Source organism: Triticum aestivum, chromosome 2B (genome assembly GCF_018294505.1).
Source record: "Triticum aestivum cultivar Chinese Spring chromosome 2B, IWGSC CS RefSeq v2.1, whole genome shotgun sequence".
Taxonomy (NCBI): domain Eukaryota; kingdom Viridiplantae; phylum Streptophyta; class Magnoliopsida; order Poales; family Poaceae; genus Triticum; species Triticum aestivum.
The window spans coordinates 19,894,270-19,910,556 of NC_057798.1; the positions used below are offsets into that span (position 1 = coordinate 19,894,270).

The window sequence follows — 16,287 nt, forward strand, 5'->3', positions numbered from 1 at the left end:
GGCACGGCCATCGCCGCCTCCGTCCCCGGCGGCGCCAACGGCACCGCGCCGACCAGGACCTTCGGGCTGCACAGCGGCACGTCCATGTCCACGCCGCACCTGTCCGGGATCGTGGCCATGATCAAGAAAGCGCGCCCGCAGTGGTCACCGGCGGCGATCAAGTCAGCGCTGATGACAACCGCCGACGTGACGCACCCGGACGGCACCCCGATCGTGGACGAGACCACCGGGAAGCCGAACTGCTTCGCCATGGGCGCCGGGTTCGTGAACCCGACGCGGGCGCTTGACCCGGGGCTCGTCTACGACCTGGCGCCGGCGGACTACATCCCCTACGTGTGCGGGCTCGGGTACAACGAGAGCGTGATGAGCGAGATCATGGCGCAGCCGCTGCAGAACGTGAGCTGCGCCAAGGCGGGGAGGATCCAGGGCAAGGACCTCAACTACCCGTCGATCATGGTGACGCTCACGCCGGCGGCGCCGGAGGTCGAGGTCAAGCGCGCGGTGACCAACATCGGGGACCCCGTGTCGGCATACACCCTGGAGGTCGTCCCGCCGGAGGACGTGGCCGTCGAGGTGGTGCCCAACGTGCTGACCTTCGGCTCAGTGAACCAGAGGATGGAGTTCACGGTGAAGCTCAAGCGAGGCCCCAATGCCACCGCCGTGGGCACCGCCGAGGGCAGCCTCCGGTGGGTCTCGGGCAAGCGGTCCGTGCGCAGCCCGATCGCCGTGCTCTTCGAGCCACTGCCCAACTAACGAACCGACTAGGGTCGCCGTCGCCGAGCTCTCTCCTGATCTATGTATATATGTAGGGAGAAGCAGCTCTGTCAGATAGGGCTTAATTGACGATGCCATGGAAGATGACTGAAGATTGAACAGCTTGGCAACCCCTATGTTGCTCAATACCTCAACTGCTCAAGCCAAATGTATATACTGTACAATATAATGGCACTTGTACTGCCATTTTACTGTCATTTTTGTAACATTACAAACTGCTCAAGTATCCATGTTCCACAGGTACATTGATAATCTGATATAGTCTATAGTATGCTATTAGGACACAAACTCTCCTTCACAATTCACAACCGGAAATCAGAGATAGCAGTTTTCGCATCTAGCCCAATCGAGTAGTAATGTTTGATGTAATCTCTGACGAGGGTCTCCCTATACAACGGCGGGTTCTCATCGGACAGCAGCTCCTTGATCGGACCGTACATTCTCGTAGAGGCAGGGTGGAAATGCGTGCTAAAGAAGCACGCGATCGAGACCCTCGGCGCGGCGTTCTTCGCCACCACCCTATGCTCCACGCTCCTGAACCCGCCGTAGAGGCATGTGATTTTTTTTTAGAACAGGTGATTTACGTAACATTTCTTGAATGTTCACAACAAAATTAGGAAGGACCTAAAGAAAGTAATTTGACTACACAATTTAGCAATAACCAATGAAGAACTCACACTAACAATACATCCTCCATATAGGTATAAATTATACCATTAGTACCAACTGTAAATTGCACCTTCCATAGAAGTGCAGAGAAAGAGAGCAACTGACATCATCTATTGTGGGAAGAGAAAAAACATTTGCACATAGTCTCATCAAGAAAACATAGAATAATAATAAATAACCAATAGTAAATCGGTAAAGCTCATCAACTTACTAAGGTTCAACAAGAAATTTCATTTCAACTAGAAATAGCACAGCCCTGTTCTTGCTAGATACAGGCCAACTACACTTTTATTCAACTAGGTAGGTAGGTAGCAAAGAAGAAACTATATGGCACGAATTCATCATCCACGGCCACGAGAACTAGTGAGTGGGAATGGTGAGGCCAGCATGCAGATAATGAACATGACCTTCAAATGCTTTGCTAGCAGATAGCTCATCACTAGCACGTCGCGTTGTTGGTCTCCGTGATGGACTTGGCTCCAGGCACTGAACTGCAACATTGAGCATGTGGTATATTTCTCCTGCGGTTTCAGCATCAGGGAGCTCGAGCCTTGAGTCCAGCAGATGTTGCAGGCTCACAGTATTATTCTTGCTGGCCTCAGAGAGGATGAGAGCAATTCGCCTGGATGAGACCCCATAAAGAGCTCCATGACAAGCACCCCAAAGCTGTATACGTCACATTTCGCTGTCACATTTTCTGTATATGCAAGCTCTGCAATCATTGAATATTAATTAGTACTCCCTCCGTCCCATAAAGTGCATTTTTTTGTTACCCGCAAAAAGAAAAGAAAAAAAAGGGTTTGATTTTTGTTTACCTGGGGCTAGATAACCCTTTGTCCCTGCAAGCCTTGTGATATTATTGCCGTCAATATTTAGAATTTTAGCCGTACCGAAATCAGAGATGCAAGCTCTAAATTCCTGATCAAGCAAAATGTTTTTACTTGTTATATCTCTATGCACTATTGGTGACCAACAATCATGGTGCATGTAGGCCAAAGCGTGAACCACATCTAGCACAATATGTATCCGCCTTCTCCAGTCCAACTCAACTGCCCTTCGATCGACCCTCAGTGCTTCTGCCAAGTCTCCTCTCTCCATATATTCATATATAAGGAACTTTCCTTGGCTAGAGGAACAATACCCGAATAGTTTTACGATGTTCCGATGCCGAATCTGTACCAATGCCTCAATTTCACGATGGAAGAGTGACCCCTTCATGCAATTCTCATCTTCAATAACGCACATCTTCTTCACCGCAAATATTTCCGATGTTGGAAGCCTAGCCTTGTAGACAGATCCATATCCCCCAGTTCCTATGCAATGAATCTCACTAAAATCATTGGTTGCTTCAACAATTTGTTTGAACACGTTTGCCCCATCAAAACTCCAAATAGAGAACACATTTTTTTGTGTTACTTTGTCCGTGTCAATTGCCTTGGATTTGTTCCTTTCATGTTGAAACATCAATACAAATACAACAAGAACAAGAGACATCAGCACAGGAACCACTGCTAGTACAAGTGTTTTGTATCCTTTTCTTTTCCCTTGGTTTACAGTTGTACTACTACAATGGGGGAGTCCGGTCACTACACCACATAGCATCTTATTATGCATGAACCACGTCAACGGGGCTCCTTGAAAAAGCTTACTCTCAGGGACTACTCCTTCCAATTCATTGTAAGATACATCAACGGATATCAACCTTTCCATACTCTTAAATGATTGAGGGATGGATCCATTAAGTTCATTGTGTGAAAGATTCAAAGTATCTAGCATGATCAGGCCGCTAAGTTGGCTTGGTATTGCCCCAGTAAATGAATTATCACTCAAATCCAACATGTATTGTAAGTTGTGCAACACCCCTAATGCGGTAGGGATGTTTCCTGTAAAGTTATTTCCGCTCAGGTTCAATGAGCGAAGCTCTAAACAATTCCCAATTGACCCATGTACCAAACCACTTAGGTTATTTGATGACAAATCGAATAACTGTAGACTAGATAGTGCTCCGATTTCTTGTGGTATGCTTCCATGGAGCAAATTGTCCGCGAGGTTCAACTGGAACAAGTTTTTTAGATTGCCCAGTTCAATTGGAATATCTCCTTCAAGCTTGTTTGATGAGAGATCAAGTATCCCTAGCTGAGTTAGCTGCCCCATATTTATGGGTATTTCCCCTGTCAGGTTGTTGTTTGAGAGGCGTAGCATGGTAATATTCTGACTTCCCCCCCAAAGAGAAGATAATTTTCCAAAGAGTTTATTCGAGCTCATATCCATATAGTCAAGACTTGGATGACCTCCCAACTCAGAAATATCTCCTTCTATTTGATTCCTTTCTAGACGAACTCTAAATAGGCTTCTGCAGTGTAGAAAACTTGATGGAAGTGGTCCATCCAGACTGTTATTAGATGCAGTTAAATACATGAGCTTGCCTCCAGAGCACAACCCAGGTGGTAGGGGACCAGAGAGATTATTATTGTCGAGTTCTAGAATTTTGAGATTCCATAAGGTGCCAATTTCTAGAGGAACATATCCAGAGAATTGATTATCATCGAGGTGTAAGGTAGCGAGCTTTGTCAAATTTCCAAAGATATTGGGGATATAACCCATGAGATGGTTATCACGAAGGTTCATGATAGTTAGGTTACTAAAACTGCCAAAGTTTTTGGGAATAGTACACATTAGTTTGTTGCAACTAAGATCCAATTCTTCAAGATTCACTAGGTAACCTAGTTCTTGAGGTATACACCCGGAGAGTGTATTATTCCATAGATACAATTCAGTGAGGTTAACCAAACTCCCAAAGGTATTAGGTATGGAGCCGTTGAAATTGTTGGAGCTAAGAACCAACTCTTTTAGATTCACCATGTAACCTAGTTCTCGAGGTATAGACCCAGAAAGTTGATTACCCGATAGGTACAAGCCAGTGAGGTTTGTTAAATTCAAGAAGGTACTAGGGATGGAATCAACAAGTTTGTTGTTTTCAAGGTACAACTCTTTTAGATTCAACAAGCTACCTAGCTCTGGAGGAATGCATCCGGAAAGTTGGTTATCCGCTAGGGACAAGAGTGTGAGGTTGATCATGCCTCCAAAGGTACCGGGGATGAAACCCATCAACTTGTTGTGGGAGAGATCCAACTCCTTTAGATTCACAAGGTACCCTAGCTCTCGAGGAGGATATCCAGATAATTGGTTACCATAAAGGTACAAGACAGTGAGTTTAGTGAGATTCCCTAAATTACTTGGAATGGGGCCTGTGAGGTTGTTGTCGGCGATATCTACCCTGAGCAGTTTCTTTAGGTAGCCTAGTTCACTGGGGATGGGACCGGACAAGTGATTGGCAGACAGGTTCAACACCACAAGTCCCTCTAGTTGCCCTATTTGCCTTGGCATTTCACCAGAGAGTTGATTCTCCTGGAGCATTAAGCAGCGTAGGTTTCTCAAGGATGCAAGAGCAGGTGGTAAAGGGCCCCTTATCTGATTGCGCCGAAGAAGCAGGAACCGGAGCTCTCCGAGTGACGCGATGCTCGGCGGGATCCTCCCGGTGAGCCTGTTGTGCGAGAGCTGGATGCTCGTCAGGGTCGCCAGCGCCGTGAAGTTGAGGGCGCCGAGCTCCCCCCTCAGCCGCAGCCCCGGCAGAGAGATCTCGGCGATCACCTCATGGTGCGTCGCTCCGTCCTTGCCGCATGTGATGCCGTGCCAGCTGCACGGCCATGTACTGTGGTGGTGTCCCCTTCCCCAGGATCTCAGCTGGGGTGGGTGGCTTTGGAGCGTGGCTTTCCAGGCAAGGAGCGCTCCTGCTTGTTCTTGCAGGGATGGCACTCGCACTGCCTTGGCTGGGGCTAACGTGGCTAGTAGGAGACAGAGTGGGATGAAGGGCAGGCAATGGGAAGCCTTCATCACTAATCGCTAGCTGTGGTTGGATCTTGGCTCTTGGTCATGTGTTCATCTATATATATATGCTAAGTTGGTGGTAACTCCCAGGTCGGTTGGTATACCGTTCATTTGTCTCCGCGTACGACTGGAAAGAGTCCTAATTTAAGTGAAATATATCGCCTAGCTCGTTCTAGCGTGAAAACCGTGTGTCTCCACGTAAATTCTGCTTCTAGACGTTCTTTGTAAATAATAACATCACCTCGTCTTAGAGCATCTCCTTATACATTTGGAGATGTAAAAGTATGTGTTGTATATATAATTTACATCACCAAAAAAAATGTTTTTTACGTATTAAAAAAGAACCAATTCCAACATAGTGCATACAACATAAAGTTCGACATAAAACATAAAATACTACATCTAAGAGCATCTACAACGGGACCTCTCAAACCCGCCTCATACGCACGGGCGGGCCGCCCGGTCACTGCCCGGTCACGATTTTTTGACCCAGACGGGCCTTTCAAACGGCCCTCAAACGCCTGGGCTGACCGGCACCCCCCATCATCAGCCTAAATATGGGACGGATATGGGGCGCCCGGGCACGCCCGCCACGTCGGACCCGACAGCCCGACCCCACCCCAAATTGCACCAGATCCACCCCGAAGACCAGCCGGATCCTTTTGCTATCTCCTCTCTTCTTCCTCCTCCACGCCGTCCGTCTCGCGCTCCGCCGCCGTGCCTGCTCCGCAACCGTTCCCAGGCTCTCCGCCGCCAGCTCCGGAAGAGCGCTCCCGACCTTGCCACGGGGGACGTCGTCGCCGGCCCGGACCCCACCGTGGTACGTCCTACAACTCTCCGGCTCCGCCTTGCGCTTGATGTGTTCGACACATTGACCGTCCAGAACTATTGTGATTTTGTTAGGTAAATGATGGACTCCGATGCTTCAATGGACGAGGAGTATGGACCGACGGAGCTTGACCAAATTATTCAAGATGAGTTCTTCGATTCGTCGGATTCAAACGAAGAAGTGGACATGACCATGCAAGGGATTGCTGCGGCCAACTCTCTTTCTCGGCCAAGCACACAACTGCTCTGAGGATGCTTCATACCAACAATTGCAATTTATGTGCGACATTGCGTTGCATGATCGACATGCATGTATTTGCATGAATTTGAGAGTCCGGATTTGAAATATGTGAATGCAAGGAAGGAAATATGAGAGCCCATCCGGATGCGCCCGCAGGTATGCCCTGACGCGTCCGCGGGCCTTTGAGGGGCCGAATTTGTCAAGTCCGGCTGTAGATGCTCTAACTCTCCCAGAGTGCCTCGTCCGACGAATACCCATCGGAGTCCTCAACCTTGAAATTGTCCTCCTCATAGTCAGACTCGACGGGGATCACTGCCGAGGGTCCGGCCTTGCCCTCCGTCTTCACCCTCTTCTTCTTCTGTCGGTCTCGCGCTTCCAGAACAACTCGCGCTCGTCCTGGAGATACTCCGGATGCTCCCACGCGAACCTTGCCATCGCCGCCTCATCACTATCGCTGGGATCAACACAAATCGCCAGCTTCTTCTGCTTCTTCTTCTTTGTCATCTCCCTCATCCAGAAATTCTTTGGTGCAAGGAACTCCGCATTCGCCCGGCTCTCAACCAGTGGCGAGGGTGGTGGGGTGGGCGGGCGGCACGGCGGAAGGAGGGGTCGCGGTCGCGCGCGGTGGGTGAGCATGAAATGGAAGCGACGGTTACTTCGCGCACGGCAACATCACTTGGGAGTAGTGAGCTTTGGGGAGTTTATACTCCCTCCGTCACAGTTTAGAAGGCACAGTTAAATTTACGTGCGTTTCCACAATAGACAAGGTTTAGGGCGCATTGCATTTATTTCTAGTAGCTAATTAGTACTCCGATATACTATTTCTATATGCATGCATAGTGTGAATGCTATTTTTTAGCCCATCTCACAACCAATAGAAAACCACCTAGGTCCCAATGAATTTCCAAGCGCGCCTTCTAAACCGTGAAGGAGGGAGTAAATAAAAACGAAAAAGGCGATGGACCCTGCGTGTGAAAAGGTGAGCATTGGATTCAACGAAAGGGTGCTCCTCATTTCAAGGGTGGCAATGACCGGTACTACATCTCTACTACAAAACTTGAGTGCGCTCGTCCCAAACTGTGACGTCATGTTGACCGTGCCTGTTGCTAAAGCTCTACATGCATCTATCACGGATTATCGCGTACTCTGGTTGCCCAGAGTTAAGGAGAGAAATAATACAATTCTAGCAAAGCTTGAGCAATAGTACTCTTATCAAGGATGACGGAGTACCAACCTGCTCCCTGGTCTCCTGGCGGGCGAAGAGAAATAATCCAATTCGAACAAAGTTTGAGCAATATTACTCCAACATCGTTCCTTTCTTGTCCACTATCATTTGTAGGCACCGTACCATTAATGTATCGTGTGTTGCAATAGGGGAAACTTTGACGTGTATCCATATATATATATATATATATATATATATATATATATATATATATATATATATTTTCAAAACAGATTCGCAATTCATGAAAATCATACGTGCAAAATAGACCGTATGTTACAATTGACATTATAAAATAAATTTGAGTTTGCGTGGTATTTGAGAGATTACCCGCCGTAGCTTCTGACTCCCTTATCTTCCCTTTGGTATGAAATTGCTTGACGATGACATGCCGCCACCATCGACCAAGTAGCACATGGGTGCCACTTCACCGGTGAGCCACCGTGCAACAAGACGTTGATCAGCGGGTGCTCCAGGGGCCCACAGGAGCACCACAAGCACACCTCGGGCCCAGGGCATGGCGCCACAGGGCATTCTACGAGGTGTGCCTCGCCAACACCTGGTCGGCCACAGAGGTCATCTTCGTCACGGAGAAGGGCGTGTTCCAGGATGGCGTCGACCTCATCTCCATGTCCCTCGGCGACGACCTGCAAACGAGAAAGCCGTTCTGCAATCACCTCGTCGTCGTTGGCAGTTTCTCGACCGTCATGTCCGGCCTCTTCATCAGCACCAACGCCGTGAACGCCAGCTCACTCGTGCTCACCCGTCGCCGCCAACACCATGGGCCGCCACCTCGTCTCCAGAGTGGAGCTCGGCAATGGGATGGTGCTCGATGCCGAGAACCTCAAGTGGTACAAGCGTGTTAGGGACAGCCATTTCCCCCCTCGTCTTAGTCGCAGGAACGTTTGCCGACGGCGCGCTCAACGCCGTAGACGTCCGCGGCAAGATCATGGCATGCCAGCGCAAGGAACACCCCATCATGCTCGTGGACATGATCAAGAAGGTTTGCGGTGATGGAGCCGAATCCAGCAGATCTCTGGTAGAGGGTCCCGAGCTGGTAGTTTTGGAATGATGGTAATAAGGACACATTAGCTTACCCAGGTCCAGGTCCTCTTAAAGAGATAATATCCTATGTCTTGCTTTGATTGTATTGATTGTGATGGGGTAAGGGACATGCCGCTCGTCTTCATCGCGGGCATGTTCACCCACGGCGTGCTCAACGCCGCCGACTTTCGCGGGGCAAGATCATGGCGTGCCAGCGCAAGGAGGACCCCATCATGCTCTCGGAGATGATCCAGAAGGCGGGCGGCATGGGCATGATCAGCTGGTCTGCCCCGAAGCGCGGCGGCACGACCACACCCGTGAACAAACTCAGCATTGCCGTGTCGCGCATGATGCACGCCGACGGCGAGATGATCATGGCATACATCAACTCCACGCCCAACATGCTGGCCTTCGGTTTGGTTCTTTTGAGCGGCTTGAAAAATAAGTTGTCTCTCCCCAAGTTAAAAAATAATGCGCCACTAAATTTGTTGAGACTTCTAAATTAAATATCACATAATCAGTTTAAAAGTCCGAATGAATAAAAGAGGCGGCTTATGATAAAAGCTGGGGAGGAGGTGGCTTATTTTTTAAGCTGCAAAAAGAACTGGCCCTTAATGCGCCAGAGGATGGAGTTCACGGTGAAGCTCAAGAGAGGCGCCAATGGCACCGTGGAGGGCAGCCTCCGGTGGGTCTCCGGCAAGCGCTCGGTCCGCAGCCTAATCGCCGTGCTCTTGGAATCATTGCCTAACTAACTGATTAGGATCATCTTCCCAGCAAGAGCTCTCTCCTGATTTGTATGGAGCAGCAGCTCTTTCAGATAGGAAAGATAACTGAAGATTGAACAGTTTGGCAAGTCCTATGTTGCTGAACAGCTCAAACAAAATGAATGGCAATCAAGAATTCTAGAGGAAACAGTTGGATGCTCGCTGCCCTGCCCTGCCCGCCCGCAGGTGCATAGATCCAACCTCTGTTTTTATATGATCTGACACGGATCATAATTAAGGGGAAGATGTTCACAAACCATGGAACAAAGTACTTCTGTTCCAGTAAAATACACCAGGGGATGAAATGAAACTAGTGCTGTACATATTATTCTGGCACAAACTAGTGCTGCCATTTTACTGTCACTTTCTTAGTTTCTTAGCATTACAAAGTCTGCTCAACCATACATTACTATCACAATCACAACCGGAAATCAGAGATAGCAGTTTTCGCATCTAACCCGATGGAGTAGTAATGTTTGATGTAATCTCTGACGAGGGTCTCCCTGTACAACGACGGGTTCTCATCGGACACCAGCTCCTTGATCGGACCGTACATTCTCGTAGAGGCAGGGTGGAAATGCGTGCTGAAGAAGCACGCGATCGAGACCCTCGGCGCGGCGTTCTTCGCCACCACCCTATGCTCCACGCTCCTGAACCTGTCGTTGGAGATCAGCTGCACATTTTTTTAACAAAACAAATCAATAGTTTAGAATGATCAAGCATGACACCAATGTGTTGAACAGATAATTCAGGACTGGTGAACCAGAATGTAGATACCTGTAAGAGATCACCAATGTTCACGATGAATGCTCCAGGTGTCGGCGTGACGTCTACCCACCGGTCGTCGTGGAGGATCTGGAGGCCGCCGATCTCGTCTTGGAGAAGTATGGTGAGGAAGCCGGAGTCTGAATGCCTGCTTGTCCCGATGGCGAGTTCGGGCTGGGGGCAAGGAGGGTACTAGTGACAGAGTATGATCTGTCCTTGGTTGCACTCTATATCTGTCAGGTAACTCGATTTGAGCCCAAGAGCTTCTGAGAGTAGCTCGAATAAAGTGTTCCCCAAATTCTTCACTTGTTCGGCGTATTCAAACAGAGCATCACTGTGAATCAACATGTCAGCGCCGAGTGAATCTTTTTTAGAACAGGTGATTTAAGTAACCTTTCCTGAATATTCACAACAAAAGGAAGGACCTAGAGAAAGTAATTTGACTACAGAATTTATCTCTTGTCTTTTTGTCAATAACCAAGGAAGAACTCACATTAACAATACATCCTCCATAACTATATCATACCATTATTAGTACTAACTGTAAATTGGCCCTTCCTAAAAAAACACAGAGAAAGAGAGCAACTGACATCTATTGTGGGAAGAGAAAAATATATCTGCACATAGTCTCTATCATCAAGAAAACAGAGAATGGATAATCAATATTAAATCAGTAAATCTCATTAATCCACTATTGTTCAACAAGTAATTTCATTTCAATTAGAAATAGCACACCCCTGTACTCATTTCTCAAGCATTAACAGAAAATGCAAAACCGGTTCCTGTTTCCACCATGAAAATCATGCTACCATCAGTATGGTGGTTCCCTTCCCACATCAATTCCAAAACTGCGGCATTTGTTGGGTTAGCAGTATGACAAAATGAATATTATCAACATTAGGTTGATTTGGTAATAACTTTTAGGAACATGGCGAGCCTTACTTACGACTGTTGTTATCAGCCTATCAGAACAGAATTGTGTGTATAAATTAGTTCGCATGTTTCTTTGGAAAAAAAACATGTACATGAAATGTATGTCAAAAATTCAATTGAACATCGCGTTGAATTTTTTTTCCGGGTGATCGCGTTGATTTGGTATCAAACTGAAAGTCATTTATCTAGTCGCACATATACAGAGTAGTTTGAAGTAGTGGTTGCGAAGTTGAGGTAAAACTTTCAAGGCTTCCTTTTATTCCCATTTTGTGCGTGGTTGCACTAGATATGCCCCTCATATTTTGTGATAAAAGAAGAATGGATCAGCTCTGGTCCATGGGGATTTGCTACAGATACCTCAAGCACACTCAAATACACAATTGATTATTGGCACAAGCTGCACATCAGAGGGTCGATCTGTGAATTCTGAGCATCGTTAACAATTCTGAGCATCTACTCAAGCTCAACTTGTAAATCAGGCAGTTCACCAGCACTCAGGCGCTAATTTACTGCAAAATCGCCATGTACTAGGAGGAATTACGTTCAGGCACTCACCGGCAGCTGTCCGGCAGGTCGCCGGCGTCGGGCGGGTCGGGGGCCATGCGGAGGTAGAGCGTGTCGCGCCAGTTGGCCACCGGCGACTGGTACAGGTCGAAGTTGCAGTGGTACTTGACCGCCCTCGCCGGCTCGCGCGAGTAGAGCCTGGCCTTGTCGCTGCCCTCGCCGCCGCCGGCCTCGTGGAAGCCCCGCACCGCGCCCGTCGCCGCGGCCATCGCCGCCTCCGGCACCCCGTGCCCCGTCACCTGGAAGAACCCCCACTCCGCCGCGGCCCCGCGGACGGCCGCGACCACGGCCGCGCGGTCGGCGCCACTGAGGTCGATCACGGGGACGGACGGCGCTTCTTGGGATGGGGCGTGCGGTGGAGGTGGTTGTGGTCGGTGGACGCCGTAGGGAACGCGGAAGATGCGGGGGAGGCGCGTGACGCCGGAGGCGACGAGGCCGCGGACGCCGGAGCAGGTGGCGTCCAGCGCGCGGAGGTCGGCCGTGCGGTCGTAGGCGGATGCCATGGCCGGCGCCGTCGAGGTATCCTCTATGCTCCGCTCTTCCTTCCTCTGCAATATATCTCCGGTGTTCTACTTCGCCAAAGTTCCAAACTTTGAATATTGACCTTGCATTGAGGATCAGGCTGTAGGTGGGAGCGGTGGTTTGGTGGAATGAGTCGTCAAGGGATGTCACGTGAGCTACAGTAACCGTGACATCCCTTCTTCACATCTATATGGTTAAGCCTATAATAATTATAATTAATTTGTAAATTACAAATTTATTGTATACATTTACAAAAATTACATACAAACACAATTATGATGTAATAAAATTATTTTTTATTTTTTTGTACATGTTACAGTAAATCCACACAGTGATTGCTACAGTATTTCACTGTAGCTCGTGACATCCCTTCTTCGTTTTACATACACGTCACTGTAGCTTCGTGACATTCCTTCAGGATGTTAGAGGATCCACTTCCGCCGCCGATGGACTCCCACTGCAGTACGCGATGGCCAGAACGCCGGCAGCCCCAACCCCGACCCCAGGTCGCCGGCAGCCCCAACCCCGACCCCCATGTCGCCGGATGCCCCAAACCTGGCCCCCCATGTCGCCGGATGTGTCAATTTGAGGATATAGTATTATATAAAAAGCTCTGCTCTGCTTCCTCTACGTTTCTCTCTGCTGTACTTCGCTGTCTACTTCGACGGCCTCTTTGGTTTGCAGAATTCTAAAACACGGGAATAAGAAAAAGATAGGATTAAAGTGTCTGTCATGGCCATCTCAATCGTACGAATTTTTTGGTTGTTTGATTGCATCATAGGAAAAATAAAGAATTCTTAGGAAAAAATCATAAGGATTCCAATCCTCGAAAATTCCTAGAAAAAGCCTTTTGTATCAAAGAAGCCCTCACCAAAGTTTAAATTTTGACTGTTGATTTTCCGATAATGATGTTATAAAATCACCAAAAACAAATATACCATTTCCGATCCTGCAAATCACACACTCAACGTCGACACTTCTTATCTAGTTTTGGTCCTGTAAACTTTAAAACTGAACAAAAGACGCACTCAACTTTGGGAACCTAAGAAATTTGCCCCCTTGAAACATTATCATGGAGATGTGTCAGTCGAATGATATTGACAACCCCACGAAAACAGGAAAGAACAATAGAATGACAAAACACTAAAATATTTCAAAATTCATGAATTTTTGGGAACAACCATCAAGTTACATATGGTTTGCTCCTCCTTCTTCCCCCGGGGCTTGGACCGCTATGAAAATTATAAAGCGTAAGCTTAAAATAAAACCTAGGTGGAGTTCCCCCACCGTGCACTCCCTAAAAATGCACCCACCGACTAGAAAATATATAAAAATATTATCATAAATCCTAACGCCTGGTCTAGGCTCTACAAAGCGGTCATTTTTTTGGTAGTTAAAATGGACAAAATATACATTGAGAAATAATCAACAAAAATGAAGCAAACTAAATAGTACCTTGGTTCTCTCATTTTTTTGTTTGAAAAAGTAAGTAGAGCAAAAATAAAAAAACATAAAAATTATATATAAAAGATCTAAATTTGTATAGCTTTTCATATACTTCCCCCTTTTCTATTTTTACTTAAGCCAGGAAATAAGCTCTACTAGTAATGAGTGAATATTTTTCCAATAATTTGCATATACTTTTTTCCCTATTTTTATTGGAGAAAAGAAATAAGCTCATGCGATTGCTGGTCAATCCTGAATGCATTACCTAAACGTGTGGTTTGTAGACGTACGTCCCCAATAAACAATGCAACCTATGGAAGCAAGTGTCACAAAGTACAATCATGCTACATGAACTTACTTTTTGAATAAAAGAGGGGCCAGCCCCTCTGATTTCTATCAAAGAAACCATATGGCTTGAGCCCTATTACACACTACCAGTAGTATTCAAAGCATCACAGCTCTGATCGCCACCGATACAAGCAGCGAACCAAAATAACAAGCAATCCCGACATCAAGTAAAGCCAGCCACGACCAACATAGATAGCAAATCCACATCCAAGAATCCATTTAGTTATACACCCACGGGAGAACTGGTCACACATTTCTAACAGAGTAAAGGCAAAAGTTCGAACACTTCACTTGCTACCTGTTCAAGCAGACATGCCCCCATCGTCAGAAGCCTTGGGTTTTCCTCCTTTATCTGCAAGGTAGACCAATCAAACATGTAGTATCAATTAGTTTAATCAGGACCAAAGGATCATTGATAATTTTTGTTTTAAAATAATATCATTTATGCAATTCCAAATAGCCCCAAAAATTAGAGACTCCTACCAGAACCATCTCTTATCATTTTTGGGAACTTTTTATCCAGTTCCCAAAACATTCATGCGAATTGGTGGGGTATAATGCAGACTGAATGCACATTTCATAAGATTCCAAATTAAACCTTCTGCCGAGCAATGGGAAAAATATATGATCAATGCTCTCATCTCTTCCACAAAACACACACATTTTATTCCCAATCCACCCTCTCCTAAGCAGAATATCCGCAGTGAGAATACTATTCTTAGATATAAGCCATAAAAATACCTTTATTTTAGCAGGGACTTTAACTTACCACAAAAATTTCTAGGGAAGGTTACAGTCAGACTCAACCATTTTCTATAAAAGGATTTAACTGTAAATTTCTACCGGCTGTCAGCATCTTGACCATATCAGCACCTATTCCCATCTCAATTTCCTCACATCTTAACTTCAAGCTATTCCTCAAATCCAATGATTCTGCATAAAGGGTTCTTCTAAATCTAAATCCACCCCATCCTTGCCGAATATCCTCAACAACAATCATATTATGATCTAAACTAAGCAAGTAAACCTGGGGTAAGCAAATTTCAGTGGTTTCCCATCTACCCACCATTCTTCCTAAAATCTGGTATTCTGACATCCCCTTTTTTTGCAGAACTGGTAAAAAAATCTTTAACATTTAAAATGCTAGTCCAAAACTGAGAATCTCCAACTTTGGGCCTAGCTATAGACAAACACCCATCCGACACATATTTAAAAAAAAAAAAATAACAGACTGCCACAATCCCTCTACAGTCTCTAGTTTCTAGATTCATTTTGCCAACAAATTCTGATTCATAATATCCAAATTTAAAATCCCAATACCACCTTGATCTCTAGGTTCACATCAGGCTTTTCAATTTATCAAGTGGTATTTCTTATCATCACCCCCCCCCCCCCGCCAGACCATAGTAGCTCTAAAAAGTCAGGTTTTTCTCCTTACTTCCCCTTCTTTCCCTTGCCCTTTTTCTTGAAACTAGCGGTCTTGTTAACCATCACTTGATGCTCCTTCTTGATTTCTACCTTCGCAGCCTTGAGCATTGCGAAGAGCTCGGGAATTGCTTTGTCCATCCCTTGCATATTATAGTTCATCACGAAGCCTTTATAGCTTGGTGGTAGTGATTGAAGAACTCTGTCAATAACACTATCATCTGGAAAATTAACTCCCAGCTGAGTCAAGTGATTATGATACCCATACATTTTAGTATGTATTAACTAACAGAACTATTCTCTTCCATCTTGCAGCTATAGAATTTGTTGGAGACATCATATCTCTCAACCCGGGCATTTGCTTGAAATATTAACTTCAACTCTTGGAACATCTCATATGGTCCATGACGTTTAAAACGTCTTTAAGTCCCGATTTTAAGCCGTAAAGCATGGCACACTGAACTATCGAGTAGTCATCACATCGAGCTCGCTAGATGTTCAAAATAGCAGTGGTAGTATTAGGTTAGTGGTAGGTTTAGGTTTAGATAATTAGAAGAAGAAAAAAATTGAAAAGAAGAAGAATAAGTAGAAGAAGAGAAAAAAGGAAAAAAAAGAAGAGGGTCGTGGATCGCTGATAGCCAATTTAGGGTTCCATTGACGCTGATGAACCCCCTAACCCGCTCGTCCTGTTGTAAATATTTAGTTAGGTTGACGGACAAAACAAAATTGTTGTGTTACTCATCTTTCAATTTAAATGTGCAGTTTTTTTGTCGTTGCGAGGGTCTAGTGTTTGACGAGCTCCGCCCCTGCGTTCGTGAGTGAGTACAAATGACATCTCCTCCTCCCCCCTT

The 16,287-nt window shown here is 46.3% G+C and overlaps 2 pseudogenes; both read right to left on the reverse strand.

The window, feature by feature from the left end:
• Positions 1-1,076: 1,076 nt before the first annotated feature.
• Positions 1,077-5,337, reverse strand: LOC123038795 (MDIS1-interacting receptor like kinase 2-like; annotated as a pseudogene).
• A 4,396-nt stretch (positions 5,338-9,733) lies between these two features.
• Positions 9,734-12,326, reverse strand: LOC123043179 (1-aminocyclopropane-1-carboxylate oxidase homolog 1-like; annotated as a pseudogene).
• Positions 12,327-16,287: the final 3,961 nt, after the last annotated feature.